The 6,000-nt window shown below is 38.0% G+C and overlaps 1 protein-coding gene across 1 annotated transcript in view; it reads right to left on the bottom strand.

Annotated features, from left to right (window-relative positions):
- Positions 1-3,735, bottom strand: part of LOC119798793 (BMP/retinoic acid-inducible neural-specific protein 3-like) — a 79,537-nt gene extending 75,802 nt beyond the window's left edge. Inside the window, exon 1 of the mRNA XM_038308407.1 lies at positions 2,993-3,735. The gene's annotated coding sequence lies outside the window, so the exon portion shown is untranslated. The remainder of the gene's footprint in view (positions 1-2,992) is intronic.
- Positions 3,736-6,000: the final 2,265 nt, after the last annotated feature.

Here is a 6,000-nt window from a genome sequence, read left to right on the forward strand (position 1 = left end):
TGTGGCTGCTACTTCTATCCTTGGTTCTGCATAAGACATGGAGTCGGAGAGCAGAAAACCCAAAGGCGAGCGTAATTTTCTGAAATCCACTGTGCAACTCTGCTGTGGCACAGTGTGTCATTGTGTTTAAGGAGCATAACACCCTTCCTTTTTGAAAAAAAAAATCAAATCTGATCTTGAAAATGTCAGAATTCCCTTTTAAGAGCTAGAAACTTGACAGCAGACTGCTCTCCGGCCAACAAAGAAACATGGTTCAAATGTAAAAAATGAAAGAATAAAAGCTATTTTCACATGAAATAGAGATCAGAAGAAAAACTACGAACCTTACATGGAAGTGCAGCAGTTTTTTTTTATTCATTCTATAAAAACACACTTGAAAATTACCTCTTACCTTCTCAAACTAGTTTGCAAAGCACTCAAAGCAAAACATTTTTTTGAATATAGCAAAACAAACTAATTATATCTACACAGACAGAAGTGTTGGTGAGTTTTTTCATCTCTTAGTTATTTCAACTTTGTTCTATGTGATCTCACTGAGAACTCTCTATTTGTTAGATTTTAGCAAGTTAAAATTCATTGTTTATCTCTGAAAATGTGTTGTAAGTCTCAAGGCTAAGGTACTGAAAAGCTATAGTCAGAGGAAAAAGGTTGTTTTTAATAATTGTCACTCCGAGTGCAACTTCTCACTTGCAGGCTTGTTTTATAGCTGCATATCACTGAGAAGCAGAGAGCATACAGACATTGACACTTCTATAAATCACAGTGAATCCCAAATTGATCTCTTCTAGTAGTGGCCTTGTGCAAACAGGGACAAAGGTTCATCTTAAATTACAGTGACTGATTCAGTTTTCTCTGCTCTTTTCTTGCTTCTCTGTTTTGCTTGTGTTATTCTCTGCTACAGTCCACTGACCACCAGACACCATCAGATATGAATAACAAAATAACCCCATCTTTGATTCTTTGGTATGGTGTATGTTCAAACTGTGGAGAATTACCTAAATATATTAAGGAAAATACAAATGTTAAACTGCTGTAAAACACTGTTGTTTGTTTTCTTTCAATCTCCAAAATATTTCTCTACAATCAATTACCAGTTGCTTTAGAAAGAGAGATTCTACCCCAGCTCTTCATAATAAGAAATAATCTATTGAAAAGCTTGGTCTATCTCAAAAACTTCTATGAGATTTTCTTCTTACCTCGCTTTCCTTCTTGTCTTTTCAATTTTAGAATAAAGTTAAATAAATAAATGAAGTTAAATACTTAGCTTGCTCATTAATGATGTAATGGACTGTGGACGCTGGGCATTAACTTAAAAAAACCTTGACCCTAAAATGCAACCCCAACCCCAAAGCTTTTATGACTCCTTCCCATTCACCACCTTTAAATTCTATTTTAAGCTTTGTTTTTACCTCAGGCTTCTAACTCCCACCTACAATTAGACATCAGTCATGATTAACTTTAATTCAAAGCGTTCAGTAGGGGCTGTTATTCACAGCGCTGAAGATGAAAACATATTGACCTGTCTATCCAAAATAAGCTGCAAGAGAACCCTCTTGCAGTGCATTATTTGGAAATGCTTGCTTACAATGTGGGAGAAGGCTGCCAAAGCTCTTTTTTTGTTTTATTCCATTTCTTCCTTCTTTTGCCAGCCATCAAGCGTACAAATGATGCTGCATTCAGCTCTATCAGCCTCCCAACACTGAGCTGTAAGGACAAGGAGCCCTCTCAGGCATGTAATTCCTGCCTTTAGCATTAATCTGAAAGCCTCTACATGCTTCCTGACTCAGTCACAGTTTTCATGCAAAAAAAAAAAAAAAAAGCTTGGCAGTTTAGTTTATCTACTCTTATATGTACAGTATGTTAACTTCAAAAACAGATAGTCTTGTATTTATCTCCCTGGTAAACAAAAAAACTGGCACAAAATTCTAGAAAAGAAAAAATATGCAGCCCACGCGTACATCTTAAGAGTTGGAATATAGATAATCAAGCCATGTGCGGACCAGTTTACATCTTTATTTTATGGTCTTGTTGACTGACACATACGAGAGACATTTGTTTCAACAGTGGAGGAGACAGTTTGCCTTTCAGGCCTGGATGCGGTCAGGTTCACTGGTCTCCAGGGATGGATAAGGGACACTTCAGAACAGAAGACCAGACTTTGGCAGTCTGGTACAAACACAGCAAATGGCAATAAAAGCTGCTGCATTTTTTTTTATGTTATGAAGCTTTACAAAAACAAAAACAAACCACTTTTCTACAGCATCAATATAGAGTGTTCTCAAAATATGCGCTGTATATGAAGACAAGTTAAAATACTAAAACAATCCTGAACCCAAACTACTGCTGTCATTATTATGACATTTAAAAATCCTATTTGCTTTCTTGGAGGGCTTTTTGGCTCTCTATCACAGTCTCCACTGATAATCTCATGAGGCTACTCTGACTCATATTTTGAGAAGGATGCTTAAGATATAAATGTATATTTATCAAATCGGTGGGAAAATGTATTTATATTTTCTTTACATTTATTTCAGAAAGCTAGTTTCTTTTCCTTGTGGATGCTGTGCCAACTCAGTTCTGTCCACGCATCAGTGCTGGAGATCTTATCCTCTTCAGGTGGAAAATGCCAATACACCCTAAGTAATATAGATTAGAGGTGTTTCTTGGAAAGACAGATAAAAGCTGGTATGTTGATGAGGGAAAGAAGGGGTGGAAAAGAAAGAGAGAAAGAAAAAGAATGTTCTTGTATAAAAAAAGGAAACTATGTGGGTGTTCATGTCTAAAAACCTTTGAAAACATAAGTTTGCGCACATGTGTGAGACTGTAGTGGAATAAATATGTAGAGCATTATAGAGACGTTGCGAGGAGGAACACAGTAACAGCCATGTGCATAAGGTTAAACTCCAGTAAATTGAGCAGCAAACACCGACACATACATAGTTAAGACAATAACATACACTTAATATAAAGAAGCACAGTTTCAGCTACTTACCAAGGTTTGGAAGAACACCTAAAGTTGAATTCAATATGCCCCATTCTTTTGCAGAATCTCAGCGCTATCAGCAAGCAGAAAGGTGGCGAAACTCATTTCACAGTTTGATAAGGTAGAACAGCCACTCCACAGAGAAGAATGGAGATTATAATAACTATAAAAACCCTCTTAAAAAAATGAAAAATAAAAAGTCTAGCGCACGTGCAGGTCACCAAAAAAGGATGCAACACGGAGCAGCATGAGCGGTTCTTGGCCACTGAAACTTTAAAAAAGAAGGGAGACTCTCAGGCTTATCCCAGACCAAAACGAGCTTCCAGCAAACAGAGGCTTTGACCTTTCTGGGGATAATGACCACAAAATGAAATCGTCCAGCACGAAATGAAGTCAAGAGAAAAGACGACTAGCAGAGGGGAGGGGTGCAACCAGGAGCGGAAAGTCACTGACGATTAGATGAGAGGGACCTCTAGGTGCTGTTTTTCCAGCCAGGCATCAGCAGGGTCCAGCGTCGGACAAAGGGAATGGGATGTAAGGACGTGGGAAGAGACGCAAACCCGAAGCAAACTGCTAAATATTCCGCTGTGGATTCTGTCTGAACGCCGCGTATTTTGCTGCTTGACCCCCCCTTCCTTCTCCGCATCGCCGTGTGGAGGAGCGCAGTCCGGATCTTAGGAACTGTCAGCAGAGCAGGCATGAGCTCCTCGGCTCTCCCCCCCTGCGCCCCTCTCTCACTTTGTCACATGTTTAAAACACAAGTAGCTCTCTGTAATAGCTGCCAAAGGAGGGTGGACAGAGGTAGGCGACGTGGCTAGAATAATAATCGCTTTTGTGAACATTCATTTCCATCCTTCAAGTTGGCTGAAACGCTGACCTGCGAGGAAAATGGCATTGACTTTAAGTTTCAAATGCCACTTTCAATGTTGCAGTTGCTTCTAAGAAATTGAGCAATTCAAAATAAATAAATAAAACAAAACAAAAGATTTTCCCCTTCCTGAGCAGCTTTTTTTTTTTTTTTTTTTTTTTTTTTTTTTTGCATCCGAAAAAGCACCCATCCCCCAGAGATCATTTCAACATCCTTTTGTGTTTGAGCTGTCACATTAGTTTGAGGACAAAAACGGTGTTGGGCATAACGTGCAATCCTCACCGATCATGCCTATGCATGCACCGTGAGTCATTAAGTGGCACTCCAAAGGCAGCTCGGTTTAAATCATCATGCTGCAGAGATATTGCCACTGATAGAACGAATGGAGGTTGGCATTTTCATAATGAGCATGACACTACATATTATAGCGGCTTGGATCAGCGCTTTAACCAGGCACATTATTTCATTTTAGATAGTGTTGACCAAAATCAGCATCAGAGAATGTAGGATGGCTTACAGGTCAGGGGGCGAAGCTGTTGCTTTTTAGTGGTTCGCAAAGAACTACTTTACAATGTTAATTAATGTGCCGTTAGGGCCAAGGAAAGTGTTGTGATGGAATTGTATCCGAAACACTGAGCGTTTCTTGCTTACACTGACTTTTTCATGAAAGGTAGATTCCAGGCTGTGTGCTTGGAGGACATCCAAAATTATTACCATTAAGCTGATTATGAAGAGCTTTGGATGATGCTTTTTTTTTTTTTTTTTTTTTTTTTTTTTGTGCAGCAATGAAAGACCTAATGAAATCAAGGACCGGAAACAAATATTGTGAATACAATGACTGTGGTGACTTCAGGTCACCTGTCAACTGACGGAAAGAAAATGTATCAAATCACTCAAAAACGTCTAAGGGCTCAGCAGGCTCATATGGCGCTCATCATCCCACTGCGTATATATTTCAATGTCCGTTCAGAATTCACAGGCGGGTCGGAGCTGTCCACGGTGCTGAACATGGTCTATTCGCCAGTTTATGTGAAATAATTTCTCTTTCAATTTCCTAGAGGCGATTTTTTACGGAAGAGGATTAGGGCCAGTGGGGGAAAAAAAAGTTAACTGTTTTTTTAATGTTATTTCAGTTTAGTATGGGAAAAAAGTCAGAATTCTGACTTTAATCTCAGAATTCTGACTTTCATCTCACAATTCGGACTTTTTCTCACAATTCTGAGTTTTTTCTCGGAATTCTGACTTTTCTGACAATGAAAAAGTCAGAATTCTGAGAAAAAACTCAGAATTCTGAGATTAAAGTCAAAATTCTGAGAAAAAAGTCAGAAATCTGACTTTTTTTCCATGTTAAACTGAAATAAAATTTAAAAATCAGTAAACTTTTTTTTTTTCAGTGGCCCTAATCCTCTTCCGTAGATTTTTACTATGACAAAAGGGCAAATAGTGACACCCTAAAAAGTTGACAATATGTTTTTAATCTAACAATTTCCTCAGTAGAATTCTTTCGTATGTCTACCATCTTCAAAGATGACACTGGTGTCCCTCTCATTGTTAGTTTATTTCTTATTTTACCCAACTCCATGTTGTTGCTTAATGAGCCAAAAACACAAAACAAAACAAAAACAATGGATTAGGACATCTTTATCCCTGAATAATTTTTTTGTTAGATGAAAATTATTATTATTTTTTTTTAAATCATCAAAGGTTAGGAACTTGAATAGTTGGATAAAACATGCCTTAAAAATTGAAAGTAGGCTTAAGATATAAAACACTGACCTCGGCTTTTAATATTTTACAGAAAACTGTTCAATCCATTACTTAAAAAGAAAAGTAGTATGGAAAAATTAAAAACCCACTAAGGCATGGCCATCCATCTACACTGACAGGCTGCAGCAGGAGAGCATTGGGAAGAGAAGTAGCCAAGAGATCTATGCTTCACTGGATGAGCTGTAGAGCTCTACAGCACAGTTTGGAGTATCTGTCAACACAACATGTGTTAACACTCTTGCTGCATTGAATAGTCAGAAGAAAAAAAAAGTCACTGCTAAAGAAAAACACATTAGGCTCTGTTTAGATTAAACCACAGTACCATGTGCGAGCGCAGACGACATGCAGGAAAGATGGTTTTGTTTATATTCGACTGAAATTA

The sequence above is a fragment of the Cyprinodon tularosa genome, unplaced genomic scaffold (genome assembly GCF_016077235.1).
Source record: "Cyprinodon tularosa strain WSP-4 unplaced genomic scaffold, ASM1607723v1 ctg636, whole genome shotgun sequence".
Classification (NCBI taxonomy): Eukaryota; Metazoa; Chordata; class Actinopteri; order Cyprinodontiformes; family Cyprinodontidae; genus Cyprinodon; species Cyprinodon tularosa.